The sequence below is a fragment of the Xenopus tropicalis genome, chromosome 4 (assembly GCF_000004195.4).
Source record: "Xenopus tropicalis strain Nigerian chromosome 4, UCB_Xtro_10.0, whole genome shotgun sequence".
Taxonomy (NCBI): Eukaryota; Metazoa; Chordata; class Amphibia; order Anura; family Pipidae; genus Xenopus; species Xenopus tropicalis.
In genome coordinates, this window is record NC_030680.2 from 21264 (window position 1) to 38871 (window position 17608).

Sequence of the window (17608 nt, forward strand, 5' to 3'; positions counted from 1 at the left end):
GACAAGTTTGAACTTCCATTGGGATTGTGTTGTTCTTGTCCCCGTATACGCCTTTGTCCTGGTAGGAGGGCTCCCACGGATTACTAAATCTAAGATCGGCGGTCAGGGACCTTACACCCACCAAGTCTTGGCCTAGGGTCAAGCCTAGAGGACAATGACACCTATCCAGGGTGCACAAATCTTGCCTTGGTAAGGCTCCAGCTGGCAGCTGGAAGGAATAAAAGAAAAATACCTCCCGCCCACCTAATGGCTGGGGCAAAGGAAGTGAAGCATGATTAGGCAGAAGGAGCATGTGCGAAGCCCCCGACAAAAAATAAGCCAGCAGCTCCTCCCTAATGGGAACACAGCCCCTCTGCTTTCATCAAGCTTCAGCTTCATCACAATTAGCAATATAGCAATAATCACACCTCGGTTTGACCTCATTGGCTATGATACTGCCCCTGCGCAGAGCTCTTACATCCCCTTTAACTTGCCAATCACTAGTACAGCAAGCACAATGGCACATTCCCTCAAGGCCAAACTCTATGAAGCTGAGGTCGGACCTGCTGGGAAGGCAGGAAGTTATGGGTAGAGATGTAGCGAACCTCAGAAAAAAAGTTTGCGAACCCGTTCGCGAACTTCTGCCAAAAAGTGCGAACTTTTGCGAACTTTGCGAACCCCATAGACTTCAATGAGAAGGCGAACTTTAAAACCTAGAAAAGCCATTTCTGGCCAGAAAACTGATTTTAAAGTTGTTTAAAGGGTGCCACGACCTGGACAGTGGCATGCAGGGGGGGGATCAAGGGCAAAAATTTCTCTGAAAAATACGTTGTTGACACAATGTTGCGTTTTGTGCTGTAAAGGGCAGAAATCACACTACATTTCTAAACTTGTGTAATAAACTGCTTTTACAAGGACTATTGGGTTACAGCAGATGATCAGCAGGACAGCTGTCCCCAGCAGCTACATACAGAGCAGTAGAAAGTAGATCACTAGTCAGCAAAGCTACCTAAACTGTCCCTCAAACCCCTGCACAGCTCTCTCCCTATGCTAACTCAACAAGCACACACAGGCAGAATGTAAAATGGCTGCTGGGCTTCGGTTTATATATGGAAGGGAGTGGTCCAGGAGGGAGGGCTGCCTGATTGGCTGCCATGTACATCGTGGCTTGCGAACTTGTGAACACCCGATTTTCGTGCGAATTAGTTCTCCGGCGACCAGTTCCCTACATCTCTAGTTATGGGGGAGCAAAGAGATGCCACAAGCAATGTTACTGTGATTATGTCAGTGAATTTGTCAGGGTCTAATTGAGTTGTTTATTTCAGGGGAAATCCAGGCATATCTTCCTCTCTAAGGTGGAGAATTTAGAAAAGGGGGAAAAAATGCAACTCCTTCTATAGGAAACTTCAATATGGCCGTACCCCCCCGACAGAGCTGTGCAATGGGGCACCCTAAAATCAGTCACTTTGCATATGCAAATCAGCATGCCTGGGAAGGTATATAGTGTCTGTGCAATGGTTTCCCTGTACTTAGCGTGGGGTTTTGCCTATAGACCTTCTGCCTTTTCCCCCATGGTGAATGGACTGGGCACATGCTGGGGGTACTGTACTAGGTCTAAGGGATGTTTTATAACTGTACAAGCAAGTGTAGTCTTCAGGCAAAGGTGAATCCAATGATCCTTGCCCCTTAGTGCCTTTTGGCTTGTGGGTCAGGGATAAAGGGGTTTTTATAAGCCTTTAGGTGAATGTGAGGCCAACAACCTTTGTGCCTTTTGCGCTGTGTGTTTAGATAAAGGGGCTCTCCCTAACCTTCAGGTGAAGGTGAGTTAATGACCCTTTTGGCCTGGTGCTTGGGGATAAAGGGGCTTGCCCTAGCCATTGCGTGAAGGTTCCCATTGACCCTTGCACCTAAGTGCCTTTTGGCCTGGGGGTTGTGGGATAAAGGGGTGCGCCCTAGCCTTTGTGTGAAGGTTCCCATTGACCCTTGCACCTAAGTGCCTTTTGGCCTGGGGGTTGTGGGATAAAGGGGTGCGCCCTAGCCTTTGTGTGAAGGTTCCCATTGACCCTTGCACCTAAGTGCCTTTTGGCCTGGGGGTCGTGGGTGTAGGGGCGACCTGACCACTGACCACTGACCACTGACCACTGACCACTGACCACTGACCACTGACCACTGACCACTGACCACTGACCACTGACCACTGACCACTGACCGTTTAATGGCTCTCTATTTTATATAAACAAATTTTTATATCTAGAAGTTGTGTCATGTAGGATTCAGCTTTTGAATTTGGCCAAACTGAAGTCTTAAAGGGACACTAAACCCTGCTGCACAGCACAGCTCAACCAAACTTTACTCAGCTGTTGTTGGACTACAAATCCCAGAATAATGTAACATATAATGAAGGGTGAGGCATGCTGGGAGCTGAAGTCCAGCAACATCAGGTTTGGATTCTTAAAGCAATATTGCACAATAAAACTTTTCAGGCTCCCCAGTGCCCGCATTGGCAGCATTGATATGCAAAAGAATCCTCCAATGAGAATCCCAGCTGATGTGAGTAGATCCGGCTCCCTGTTCTCTGTTCCTGCAATTGGAGTTGGGAGCAATAAGCACAGTTTCCCAGCACTGAACAAGTCTGTCCCTTTATCCCCATGTCTGATTCCTGTGCCATATAATGAGGGGAAAATGCCATCATTATCTCTATATGTAAGGTACCAGCAAGGGGCCTGACACAGGGAATCAGCATTCTCATTGGTCACTTCTCCTGCATCTATAATGAAGGGAAAATGCCATCATTATCTCTATATGTAAGGTACCAGCAAGGGGCCTGACACAGGGAATCAGCATTCTCATTGGTCACTTCTCCTGCATCTATAATGAAGGGAAAATGCCATCATTATCTCTATATGTAAGGTACCAGCAAGGGGCCTGACACAGTGCTGGGAATCAGCATTCTCATTGGTCACTTCTCTTGTATCATTAATTAAGTTTTTGGTAGAATTCACATTGGGGAATTGGTTTCCATGTAAAATTATGTTTTTTATCAACTTCTATAGAGAACTAGGGGGCGCTGTGGGGCAGCTTTAGTGCTGGGATTTGTGTCCATTTAACTACCAAATTATCCTAATTGTACGTGACAGTATTCATAGCGCAGTGCTAGCATTAGTAAGTACACTCTCAATTTTATTCTTTTAATCGTTTATCACCGATAACCAAATATATTTTATTTTGCATTTGTTTTGTTATTGTTACAGATAATGAGAACTGCATCAGATCCCCAGACATGGAATGGCCCAATGAGAGAAAAAAATCAGTGTATTGCAAGAACAATTTCTCTCATATACAAGTGATATGATTTCTGTATTTTTTTCATCAATTTCAGTTCTGATTTTTCTTACAACTCTACTAATATTAGGCGCCTTCATTACATACCGGGACTCCCCCATAGTGAGAGCCAACAACCGGAGCCTGAGCTTCCTCCTCCTTGTCTCCATCAAGCTGAGCTTCCTCAGTGTGTTTCTGTTCCTCGGTCGCCCTGTGGATATAACCTGCATGCTGCGCATCATCACTTTTGGAATCACCTTCTCCATAGCTGTCTCTTCTCTCCTGGCCAAGACTATCATGGTTTGTGTTGCTTTCAAAGCCACCAAGCCAGGGAGCTCATGGAGAAAATGGCTGGGAGTCAAACTGTCCAATTCTGTAGTCTTGTTCTGCTCATCCATTCAAATAATCATCTGCATGACTTGGTTGGCCATTTCTCCTCCCTTTCAGGAACTGGACATTCACACTTCCCCTGGAACCATCATCATTCAGTGCAATGAGGGCTCAGCTATTGGCTTTTACTCAGTTATTGGGTATATGGGGCTTCTGGCAGCTGTTAGTTTTGTTTTAGCATTTTTAGCTCGGAGCTTACCGGACAGTTTTAATGAGGCCAAGTACATCACTTTCAGCATGCTGCTCTTCTGCAGTGTTTGGATCACAATGATCCCGGCCTATCTGAGCACCAAAGGCAAAAACACTGTGTGTGTGGAGATATTTGCCATACTCACCTCAAGCGCGGGGCTTTTAGCCTCTATATTTCTGCCCAAATGTTACATTATTTTATTGAGACCTGAGATGAATACAAAGTCCCATTTACTTGGAAACAAGTTCTCATAACTTTTTAAATACCTTCTACCTTCTATATGGAACATTTATGTCTTTACAGAAGTATAATTTGAATTACAAATTCCAAAAAGACAATGCGTTTTAGAAAAGTGAAAAAGAAAAGTGCGGTGTTAGTAAGACCAAGACCACGCACATGCTCAGTGGGCTCTAAGCTGTTGTTGGGAGGCAGAACTTAGAGATAATAGTAAATTATAAAACTGCAGGTAACATCCCATAGAAACATAAAAGCTGATTAAAAATTAGAACCATAATATTCAAACAGGACTGGTTTACGTGTTGCCCTGTAATGTAAAGTGGGTTTTATAGTTTTCTTTTGTACTGTTTAATATACTTTTTCCAGCTCTCTAGAGCTAATGGCTGCATTAAAGGACAACTAAAGCCTAAAAAAGAATATGGCTAGAAATGTTTAGCTATGTGTTTTGGGCCCTTGTACCAGCCCAAAGTCACCAAAGCTCTATAGAAATAAAGCCCCATGCCCCTGAAGATGCCCACAGTAGCTCTCCATCTTTTGCCCAACTACTGCACATGCTCAGTCTGCTCTTGGCTGATGTCAGTGACCTGAGCTTAGGGATCCACTCACAATATTTTTCTTTCCCCTGCCTGCTTGGTCTGGTCACTATTAAACATGCATACTAGCCAACCAATCACAGTCCTGTCTGGATGCTCTCTAAATAACTGAAGTCCTTTTGAGCTTGGGGAGAGACTTTAGCTGAATCCTTAGTGTGGCTTCTCTTTCCCCTTGTAATGATCCCAAATACTGAGCTGTGTAACAAATATAAGTTACAAAGGTTGGAAACAGAGGCAGAAGCTGAGACAAAAGTTCCAGTCACTTTGCTGTTACAAACAGCCCCTCTGGGAATAAACTGCCCCATTGTAAAGGTTTCTCTGTATGTAACACAGTGAGTGTATCTGCCCCTTACACTCCCCCCCCCCCCCAGGGCTAAGGTACAGAATATTATTCACTTTAGTGCCCATCAGCCCAATAACTTCTCTGTATGTAACACAGTGAGTGTATCTGCCCCTTACACTCCCCCCCCCCCCCCCCCCCAGGGCTAAGGTACAGAATATTATTCACTTTAGTGCCCATCAGCCCAATAACTTCTCTGTATGTAACACAGTGACTGTATCTGCCCCTTACACTCCCCCCCAGGGCTAAGGTACAGAATATTACTCACTTTAGTGCCCATCAGCCCAATAACTTCTCTGTATGTAACACAGTGAGTGTATCTGCCCCTTACACTCCCCCCCCCCCCCCCCAGGGCTAAGGTACAGAATATTACTCACTTTAGTGCCCATCAGCCCAATAACTTCTCTGTATGTAACACAGTGAGTGTATCTGCCCCTTACACTCCCCCCCCCCCCCCCCCAGGGCTAAGGTACAGAATATTATTCACTTTAGTGCCCATCAGCCCAATAACTTCTCTGTATGTAACACAGTGACTGTATCTGCCCCTTACACCCCCCCCAGGGCTAAGGTACAGAATATTATTCACTTTAGTGCCCATCAGCCCAATAACTTCTCTGTATGTAACACAGTGAGTGTATCTGCCCCTTACACTCCCCCCCAGGGCTAAGGTACAGAATATTACTCACTTTAGTGCCCATCAGCCCAATAACTTCTCTGTATGTAACACAGTGAGTGTATCTGCCCCTTACACTCCCCCCCCCCCTGGGCTAAGGTACAGAATATTACTCACTTTAGTGCCCATCAGCCCAATAACTTCTCTGTATGTAACACAGTGAGTGTATCTGCCCCTTACACTCCCCCCCAGGGCTAAGGTACAGAATATTACTCACTTTAGTGCCCATCAGCCCAATAACTTCTCTGTATGTAACACAGTGAGTGTATCTGCCCCTTACACTCCCCCCCCCAGGGCTAAGGTACAGAATATTATTAGCTTTAGCACTGGGGCTTGTTTTTTTTTTTTTTTTTTATATATACAACCACACAACAAACTAATAACTTCCCTCAAAGTGTTTATGAAGCAGTTGCATGGGGGTGTGTGTGTGCATTACACACGGGGAGAGGCCAAACTGTGCCAGTAGGTGTATAGGCAGAACAACATGTACAGGGGAACCTCTGCACAAACACTATGTTCCTTCCCAGGATGCAAAGTGACTGACACTGAGCTCAGAGTTTGTGTCTCACTATTATAAACAGGCTGTGTATGGCACCCCCAGGCTGTATGGCACCCCCAGGCTGTATGGCACCCCCAGTCTGTATGGCGCCCCCCGTCTGTATGGCGCCCCCCGGCTGTATGGCGCCCCCCGGCTGTATGGCGCCCCCCGGCTGTATGGCGCCCCCCGGCTGTATGGCGCCCCCCGGCTGTATGGCGCCCCCAGGCTGTATGGCACCCCCAGTCTGCTCAGCAAGCCTTTGCTTTGGTCAGTGTAATGTGAGTATAAGAGAAAGTCATTTGTAGAAGGAGAGAATTCAGAATGTGTTTATATTAGAAAAAGCCCCAATTATCTCCTGAGCTGATATTTTGGGGGATGGGGATATGGGAATATTTGGGAGTCTGTTATAAACAAGTTATGTCTAAATACTGAGCTAAAGCTTGTTTGTATTGATATCCTGTAATACAATGTGTATAATAGGGCAGCGCTAGTTTATATGTACCTGTACCCATGATGCACCTGTGTCTCTGTGCCAATGGGGTCATTTTTAGGTTCCACCTAGTTCTCTATGGAGGTTGAAGGAAAAAATATATACACAAGAGCACCGACCAATGAGAATGCTGATTCCCTGTGTCAGGCCCCTTGCTGGTACCTTACATATAGAGATAATGATGGCATTTTCCCTTCATTATATGGCACAGGAATCAGACATGGGGATAAAGGGACAGACTTGTTCAGTGCTGGGAAACTGTGCTTATTGCTCCCAACTCCAATTGCAGGAACAGAGAACAGGGAGCCGGATTTACTCACATCAGCTGGGATTCTCATTGGAGGATTCTTTTGCATATTAATGCAGCCACTGACACTGAGGAGCTGGGAAAACTTGTATTAAACAAAAGAAAAAAACTCTAAAACCCACATTACATTACAGGGCAACACAGGAACCAGTGCAGGCTGCATATTATGATTCTTATTATTAATCAGCTTTGCTGTATCAGCTTCTATGGCAGATGTAATGTGACTTGTGTTGTTTGTTTTGATAATTTACTACATTCCCTAAGCTCCGCCTCCTTACAGCAGCCCAGGGCTCACTGAGCATGTGCAAGCCCTTATAATAAAGGTATAACAAAGTAATAAGATGGCGGCCCCCTGTGGACAACTTTGAAACCCTAAAGCTTTACTTTAATTAGGCTTCTCAATCTCTGGGCTGGTGCAGCAAGTTCATAATGTTTATGTTCTGTATACAAAATGCAGAATTTCTAATTATTTTCTATTTTAGACTTTAGTTTCCCTTTAATGTGGTGCATATAGAAGTTTTAGAAGTTACTCTCCAGATTTTCTCTCTGGACTGTGGTTTAGTTTCTAAACTGCCAGGGGCAAACTTTACCTTAGGAACAGGACTTTAGGGCCCTTCTATACCCAAGGATCCTCCTTAGCTTTCTAAGATCAAGGAACAGGGGAGGCCCAAGCTGACTGGGTGCCCTAGGACCAGGGGTAGGCAGGAGAGGTAATTGACTGGTGCCCCCCCCAGAGTTGTGCCCTAGGCAGGTGCCTCTTTTGTCTACCCCTGGTGCCAGCCTTGTCTAGGAGAAACTGCCCGAGAAAGTGGTAGATATTTTTCCAGTCCCCTACACTGGGATTTTTAATTCACTACTAACTGAGTAAAGTTTGGTTGAGCAGTGTTGCACAGCAGGGTTTAGTGTCTCTTGTAGGTTTGGATCTCACCTTCACATCTGCTGCATGCTCTGAGCAGGTCTTCTAAAGCTCAGCCGCACCCATTTGAGTGAGGCCCACAATTCCTTCTGGCTGCTTCCCTCTGCCATGGGTTTGGAAAGGGGCACCCCCCCAACGTAGGTGCAACCACCACTTCCTGAACTTGCACTGACTCTGTGATGTAATTAATCATGGGGCTTCACTCTGGCGCTGCTTTCTTTGCCATAACAGTAGTGATGAGCGAATCTGTCCCATTTCGCTTTGCCAGAAAATTCGCGAAATGGCCAAAAATTAGTGACACGCATTTGTTCTGTGATTTTTTTGTCGCCTGTGGCTATTTTTTTGTCACTCGTGTCTATTTTTTTGTCGCCCTCGCTTATTTGACATGACCGCACCCTTTTTTGACACTACATGCCCATTTTGATGCGACCATGCCCAATTTGACGCGCAACAAAAAAATTTCCACGCGCCAAATTTTTCGTGGTGAATTTTCACAGAAGTTTCGCAAAACAATTTGCCAATGGCGAAATGTGGAAATTCACTGCGAAGACTGAGGGTCTGGAGGTTCCACTGGAAGTGACCCAGGCCCCCTACAGGGTGTCACACAGAGGGGAGTGGGATCCTGCTCAGTCCCCAGAGAGGAGTGTGAGTGTGGGATACGCTCTGGTACTGAGTGTGCCTGGGCCTCTTTACCTCAGCAAATCCATCTACTGTGAGTTCCATTTGTGCCTATAAATGTTTAATTTTCTATATATCTGTATTAAACTCTGGTATTTTGGGAATCATTTCTTCCCTGTAGCTCCAAGCATCACATAAGAGCCATCAGCAAACAGGGAACTGTATATAAGCACCATGATACCCACCCTCACTGTCCTAATAAATAGAGCAGCTCCCTGTCTGTTCCACCAACTGCACTGACCAACTGCAACTGCAGCAATATAGAAGGAGCAATGATCCATTTTGCATCTCTGGCAGCAAGAAGTCATTTGTCTCATCTTCTAAATGGTAACGTTCTTCCTTGTAACTCTATGGGGGGCCCTGCTGTACAGGAGCAGAATCACTGATCTAATCAAGTTTAAAGGCCACTAAAGCTTAAGGTTAAGGTTTAGGCAAAATTAACATTGTATAAAGCATTATTATTACTATTATTATGTATGTGCTGTGCCAAATGTATGTGAATGTGGGAAAATCACAGGCTGAGAATCAGCCCCATGCTGGCATCAACCTCCTTCCTTGTCTGCACCCAGAACCATTGCTCCGGCCCGGGGCAGGTACATATGTGAGGATTCATTTCCACACCAAAATCCACTGTGTGTACCTCAGCCCCGTGTGGCATCAGCCTATATAGTTATACAGATAAAAACATGAACTAGAGTTTTGTACAGTAGGGTATATATGGCTTGTCCTATTGCTATAACCTTATCAAGCGATGGCTTTGGGCTAGGATGTCACTTGTTGCACAAATCCAAGCATGTCTGCAAATCCTTAGGAATATGTTGGTGCTGTATTTACTAATAGTGATAAGCAACTTTTTTTTTGCCGGGCTTTGCTCCATAGACTCCAATGTATTGTGCTCTGGAAAATAAAATGCCAAGAATTGGAAAAAAAAAACCCTTGTGAATTCAATGTGCTTTGTGAATTTTTGCCATTTCGCAATTTTATTTGCGCAGTGAAAAGGGGCAGATTTGCCCATTGTTGGTTAATAATGTTTTAAAGAGATGTTTATGAAGCTTCTCATTCACCCAGCCCATGATATACAGTATCTAGTAGAATTAGGTCTAAAACAACTGGACTTTCTGAGTTTTCTTGAAAAAATTTCACCCTCATCCGAGTGGCTTCTTCAGTTCAACTGCATGGTAGGGAATTCTACCCATCCACCCTTCCAGTTGTTTTAAACTTAATTCTACTAAATAATGTTTTGAAGAGACGGTTGAAGTTGCCTGCAGAGTGGGGGTTCTACTATGCCCCTTCAATATTGGACTCTTCCAAAGTAAATGGACAGAGCAGTACTGCATAGGCAAGTAAAATGGCATTAACCCTTTCACTGCCAGCCGTTTTGGACAAAGCGGAACTTCTACTGCCAGACAGTTTTTGAACTGTTTCACTTTAGGGGCCTTTCCTTGGGGGGACTTTTAGTTTACCCAGGAAAACTATATATTGTTTTTTTCAGGACAACCTAAGCTTTTAAAATATGGTAGAATATTTGTGTAATTCCAATTCTGTAACAAGATATAGGCTTCTAAATGTCTAAAAAATGAAAAAAAATCATATTTTCCATAATATAAACACATGCACCAGAAACAAAAATTAGTTTATGCATGAAATTACAACTGATTTGGAAAGTCCCATGTCTCCTGAACGTGCCAATACCAAATATATATAGTTTTATGGAGATTTCTCACTTTTATAGGTCAAAAACACCCAGCAGTACACTACCAAATTTCCAAAGCACTGCTCCAGAAAGCTGCATACTTTAGATTTCAAGGCCAAAAATTCCACTAACAGAAAGTTTATCCCAGAAAATTTTACATTTTTAGAAAGAAGAGATTCTGGGGAATCCAGAATAGGTAGAACTGTTTGTCTACTCCAAACTATCAAGTCACAATGCTTTCCTAAAGTTATTGGTTTTTATCAAAATTTGTGAAATTTTTTTAAAATCGCTTCAAAGCTTCCAGTCTATAGTATCTTAACTCCTAAAGGTCATAAAGTAACCAAATAAAACACCCTAAATATGAACGCCAGGGGTCCCCTGAACAGTTTGATGCCCAATATGTATAGGTTTAGCTAAGTATGTGGCATGTAGGGGCCCCAATGGGAACCCCCATATGTACTGTCATTTCTGTCATTTCAGCTCCTGCAAAATCAACATTTACATCATTATATGTGGGATAAAGCTAGTAAAAAGTACATTCACCCCAGAAAGTCATATATTTTTGGAAAGTACACATTCCCCCGAATCTAAAATGGGTACCCGTGTCTTTCTACTCCACAGTACCAAGCCGCACAGCTTTCCTAAAGTTGGCAATTTTGATAACATTTCCAAAAATCCACTCAAAGCTTCCAGTTTCCAGCATCTTATCTCCCACATAGCATTAGGTACCAAGATAAAACACCCTGAATATGAACACCAGGGGCCCACTGAAGAGTTTAAAGGAGAACTAAACCCTAAAATAGAAAATCATTAGAAATGCTGTATTTTATATACTGAACATAAACATAAACATTCTGAACTTACTGCACAAGCCCAGGGGTTGAGAAGCCTTATTTAAATAATGATTTACGCTTTCAAAGTTGTCCCGAGGGGGCCGCCATCTTGTTACTTTGTTATACCATCTTCTATAAGATCTGGCTCCTGCACATGCTCAGTTTGCTCTGAGCTGCTGTTGGGAGGCGGAGCTTAGGGAACGTAGTAAATTATCAAAACAACAGCACAAAGCCAGTGGCTGCATAAATATGCAAAAGAATCCCCCAATGAGAATCCCAGCTGATGTGAGTAAATCCGGCTCCCTGGGGGGGGGGGAGTGTAAGGGGCAGATACACTCACTGTGTTACATACAGAGAAACCTTTACAATGGGGCAGTTTATTCCCAGAGGGGCTGTTTGTAACAGCAAAGTGACTGGAACTTTTGTCTCAGCTTCTGTCTCTGTTTCCAACCTTTGTAACTTATATTTGTTACACAGCTCAGTATTTGGGGTCATTACAAGGGGGAAAGAGAAGCCCCACAATAAGGATTCAGCTAAAGTCTCTCCCCAAGCTCAAAAGGCCTTTAGTTTTTAAGAGAGCAGCCAGACAGGACTGTGATTGGTTGGCTAGTATGCATGTTTAATAGTGACCAGACCAAGCTGGCAGGGGAAAGAAAAATATTGTGAGTCGATCCCTAAGCTCAGGTCAGTGACATCAGTCAAGAGCAAACTGAGCATGTGCAGTAGTTGGGCAAAAGATGGAGAGCTACTGTGGGCATCTTCAGGGGCATGAATCTTTATTTCTATATAGCTTTGGGGATTTTGGGCTGATACAAGGGCCCAAAATACATAGCTAAACATTTCTAGCCATATTCTTTTTTAGGCTTTAGTTGTCCTTTAAGGTGGTGTTACCCACCAATGCCCAAAGGCCGAGGAGAGGTGTCCTTCAGCACCCAATGACTCAGTCCTACACTTGGTCTGAGCCAAAAGGCCGAAAAGCGATCACTGGCTAGCAATCCGCGGCGCCCTCTACTTTCTGCTGCCTCTGCATTAGCATAGGGAGAGCGGAGGGACACAGAGGGCCGGACAATTTAGCTAGCCTTGGCGGCTAGCAATCCGCGGCGCCCTCTACTTTCTGCTGCCTCTGCATTAGCATAGGGAGAGCGGAGGGCCGGCCAGTTTAGCTAGCCTTGGTGGCTAGCAATCCGTGCCACCCTCTACTTTCTGCTGCCTCTGCATTAGCATAGGGAGAGCCGGCCAGTTTAGCTAGCCCTAGCGGCTAGCAATCCGCGGTGCACTCTACTTTCTGCTGCCTCTGCATTAGCATAGGGAGAGTGGAGGGCCGGCCAGTTTAGCTAGCCTTGGTGGCTAGCAATCCGTGCCACCCTCTACTTTCTGCTGCCTCTGCATTAGCATAGGGAGAGCCGGCCAGTTTAGCTAGCCCTAGCGGCTAGCAATCCGCGGCACCCTCTACTTTCTGCTGCCTCTGCATTAGCATAGGGAGAGCGGAGGGCCGGCCAGTTTAGCTAGCCTTGGCAGCTAGCAATGCGCGGCGCCCTCTACTTTCTGCTGCCTCTGCATTAGCATAGGGAGGGCCGCGGAGGGCCGGCCATTTTAGCTAGCCTTGGCGGCTAGCAATCCGCGGCGCCCTCTACTTTCTGCTGCCTCTGCATGAGCATAGGGAGGGCCGCGGAGGGCCGGCTAGTTTAGCTAGCCTTCGCGGCTAGCAATCCGCGGCGCCCTCTACTTTCTGCTGCCTCTGCATTAGCATAGGGAGAGCGGAGGGCCACAGAGGGCCAGCCAATTTAGCTAGCCTTGGTGGCTAGCAATCCGCGGCGCCCTCTACTTTCTGCTGCCTCTGCATTAGCATAGGGAGAGCGGAGGGCCAGCCAGTTTAGCTAGCCTTGGCGGCTAGCAATCCGCGGCGCCCTCTACTTTCTGCTGCCTCTGCATTAGCATAGGGAGAGCGGAGGGCCGGCCAGTTTAGCTAGCCTTGGCGGCTAGCAATCCGCGGCACCCTCTACTTTCTGCTGCCTCTGCATTAGCATAGGGAGAGCGGAGGGCCGCAGAGGGCCGCAGAGGGCCGCAGAGGGCCGCAGAGGGCCGCAGAGGGCCGCAGAGGGCCGCAGAGGGCCGCAGAGGGCCGCAGAGGGCCGCAGAGGGCCGCAGAGGGCCGCAGAGGGCCGGCGAGTTTAGCTAGCCTTGGCGGCTAGCAATCCGCGGCGCCCTCTACTTTCTGCTGCCTCTGCATTAGCATAGGGAGAGGGTTTAACTCAGTAATAAAGTGTCACGATCGGCACCCAATACCAGAACAAGTGCAAAGCACCCTGGTCTCGGCTCGTGCTTCACCAGTAGTGTGACCGCCTTTGGCTTCGGGAGGAGCCCTCAGCTACTCGGATGCCACCTGGACTTATACGAGAGGTGCAGAGCAGGAGTTCTGGCTAGCAATGGGGCACGACTGTATATAAGTCTTAAGGCCGATGGTCACGGTACAGATAAGAGTAGGCAAATACGTGGTCAGACAGGCTTGGGTCGAGGCGGGCAGATAACTAGGATCGTCAGGCAGGCAAAGGGTCAAACCGGGAATCAATCAGAAGGATGAGGCAGAAACAGTAGTCAGGGACAGGCACGGATCAGGACACAGGAATCAGAATCGTCAAAGCCAGGCAGGGTCAAAACAGGAGCAACCAGGAAGCATAAAGCACAATTTACAGGCACCAGGAGTAAAACCTATCACGGGCCATGAATGTATGAAAATGGCCCTTTAAATAGTTTAAATTTCGCGCCATTGCGCGCTGACGTCATGACGTCAGCGCGCATGCGCCTATGAGATGCGGAAGTGCGCGCGCGCGCGCACTAAGAAGGAACCGGCGCATTGGGAGTACGGCGCGGCGGGCGTCCCCGCCGATGGCGGCGCGGCGGGCGTCCCCGCCGAGCCGGTAAGGCCCTTTTTATTACATTACCCCCCTCTCCAGGGGGGGCCACTGGACCCCCAGGTCTCTTAGGAAACCTAGAATGGAATTGTTTCCTGAGACGATCAGCCTTGATGTCATTAACTGAAACCCAAGAATTCTCTTCAGGGCCATAGCCCTTCCACCTTACTAGATACTGGAGTCGACCACGCACCATACGAGAGTCGAGAAGCTCCTGTACCTCAAACTCGGACTGCCCGTCAACCAATACTGGGGGAGGAACAGGCAATACACGGACCTGGGGAGCTGGCTTTAAAAGGGAAACATGGAAAGAATCAGAAATTTTAAAGGTTTGCGGAAGCTTAAGACGAACAGAAGAGGGGTTTATAACCTCAGTAATAGCATAAGGACCAATGAATCTAGGCCCCAACTTAAGAGAAGGGATTCTCAACTTAATATTCTTTGTGGATAGCCAGACTGAATCACCAACTTGATAGTGGGGAGCCTCCCTGCGGGATCTGTCAGCAGATTTCTTTTGGATAGCAGTAGCTTTAGAAAGTGAATCATGAACATCAGACCAAATTTTAGCAAACTGACTAATCGAAGAATTAACAGAGGGCACAGATGACAATGAACCGGAAAATGAAAATGCTTTTGGATGAAGACCATTGACAATGAAAAAAGGAGACTGACCAGTAGAGGAGTGAGTGGCGTTATTATATGCAAATTCTGCCCAGGGTAATAGCTCCGCCCAAGAGGACTGATTGTCAGACACATAACACCTCAGAAATTGTTCAAGTGACTGGTTAACTCTTTCAGTTTGCCCATTAGTCTGAGGGTGATATGCGGTGGAAAAAGATAATTCAATCCCCACCAGAGAACAGAACGCTCGCCAAAATTTAGAAACAAATTGCACTCCTCTATCTGAAACAATGTTAATCGGAAATCCATGTAACCTGAAAATATTAGACACAAATAAATCAGCCAAAGATTTAGCGGAAGGGAGGTGTGGGAGGGGAATGAAGTGACTCATCTTACTAAACCTATCCACCACCACCCAAATTACCGTTTTCCCTTGGGAAGGAGGGAGATCTACAATAAAATCCATCGAAAGATGGGACCAGGGTCTGTCAGGGATTGGCAGTGACCTTAACAATCCCTGTGAAAGGTTTCTGGAAGGTTTATATCTATGACAGACAGAACATGAATTAACAAACGCTTTGACATCTCGAGTGAGGGAGGGCCACCAAACGCTACGAGACAGGAGAGACACGGTCTTGGCAATGCCAGGGTGCCCCGCCATTTTAGAGTCGTGAGCTTCTTTTAACACCTGCTCCCTGAGATTTTCAGGAACAAATAGCCTCCCGGAGGGAGTCCCAACTGGGGCAGAAAACTGAACTGTGGATAAAAGGTTGGTGAGATCAACCCCCAGAGCTGCCACAATCAACTCACCTGGGATAATGGGTATACACTCCCTAGGGTCAGGAGGATTAGATTCAAAACTCCTAGAGAGTGCATCAGCTTTAGTGTTTTTGGAGCCAGGCCTATAAGTAATAGAAAAATTAAACCTGGAAAAGAATAGAGCCCACCTAGCCTGTCTAGGATTCAACCGTTTGGCCGACTCAATATATAATAAATTTTTATGATCTGTAAATACAGAAACAGCATGTTTGGCCCCCTCCAGTAAGTGCCGCCATTCTTCAAAGGCCCACTTAATTGCTAACAGTTCTCTATTACCAATATCGTAGTTGGCTTCAGAAGGGGAAAATTTCCTAGAGAAAAATGCACAGGGATGCAGTTTGTTAGTCAAAGGATGCCTTTGAGAGAGAACCGCCCCTGCCCCAACTTCAGAGGCATCGACCTCAACAATAAAGGGAAGGGCAGTATCAGGATGACGGAGAATGGGGGCAGATACAAATTCTTTCTTAAGAAAATTAAATGCTTGCACAGCTTCAAAAGGCCACAAGCTGGGATCTGCTCCCTTCTTAGTAAGGTCAGTGATAGGGGCCACAATCAGGGAGAAATTTTTAATGAACTGACGATAATAGTTGGCAAAACCTAAAAACCTTTGGGTAGCACGTAGAGAGAGAGGTTGTGTCCAGTCCAGAACTGCTCTTACTTTCTCTGGATCCATTTCTAGACCCCTACTAGAAATATGGAACCCCAGGAACTGGACGGAACTAACCTCAAAAGTGCATTTCTCAAGTTTCGCGTACAAATTATTCTCCCTTAACCTTCGTAACACCTCTTTGACATGACTACGATGGTCACTTAGGTTAGAGGAAAAAATCAGAATGTCATCCAGATAGACCACTACGAACACCCCCAGCAGATCCCGAAAAATGTCATTGACAAATTCCTGGAACACAGCGGGAGCGTTGCAGAGACCAAAAGGCATTACTAAGTATTCATAGTGGCCATCCCTTGTGTTGAAAGCAGTTTTCCACTCATCCCCTTCCCTGATACGAATGAGATTGTAAGCACCTCTAAGGTCTAGTTTAGTATAGATGTTGGCACCCTTAACGCGATCAAAAAGCTCAGAAATTAGTGGAAGGGGATAGCGGTTTTTAACAGTAATCTTATTAAGCCCCCTATAGTCAATACATGGGCGAAGACCTCCGTCCTTCTTGCCCACAAAAAAGAATCCAGCACCGGCAGGGGAATTTGAGGGCCTAATGAACCCTCTTTTTAGATTTTCGGAAATATACTCTCTCATTGCCTGGGCCTCGGGCAATGAAAGAGGATAAGTTCTTCCTCTGGGGGGAGTAGAGCCGGGAATGAGGTCAATTGGACAATCATAACGCCTATGAGGGGGTAGTGTCTCGGCAGCCTTCTTTGAAAATACATCGATATAGTCATCATAAGCTGCGGGTAAGCCCTCCAGGGACGTGATTGCCATTATAGAGGAGAAACATGAACCCACACAATTAGGTCCCCATTGTATAATTTTCCCGGATGCCCAATCAATTGTGGGGTTATGAGTCTGGAGCCACGGCAACCCCAAAATGAGCGGATAGGTAGCACCCTTTATGATGTAAAGTGCTAACTCCTCATAATGAGAATTTATACTCAAAGACAGAGACCTGGTTGTCTCAGAAACCAACCCTGATCCTAAAGGTCTTTGATCTACTGCCATGATTCTCATGGGGGTACTTAAAGGTAATAAAGGAACACCAAATTTGGCTGCAAAAGCGGCATCCAAAAAATTCCCCTCCGCCCCCGAGTCCACAAAAGCAGATACCTTGACCGAGCCCGTGGGCCAGGTTAGTTTGACCGGAATCAAAATCCTAGAGGCAGATAGGGGAGAGGAAACACCTGCACCCAAATGGAGCTCCCCTTCTCCATTTAGGCTTGGGAGTTTCCCGGCCTCTTAGGACATTGATTTAAGAAATGACCCTTCTCCCCACAGTATATACACAACCCTTGGGAACGCCTGCGAGCCTTTTCCTCAGGAGATAAGCGGGAAATGCCCAATTGCATGGGTTCTTCCTGAGGTAAAGGTACGGAGGGACCAGCACATTCAAAATTAGACACAGCTT

At 46.1% G+C, this 17608-nt stretch overlaps 1 pseudogene; it reads right to left on the minus strand.

Moving 5' to 3' along the window:
• Positions 1-286: 286 nt before the first annotated feature.
• On the minus strand, positions 287-452 carry LOC116410677 (annotated as a pseudogene).
• Positions 453-17608: the final 17156 nt, after the last annotated feature.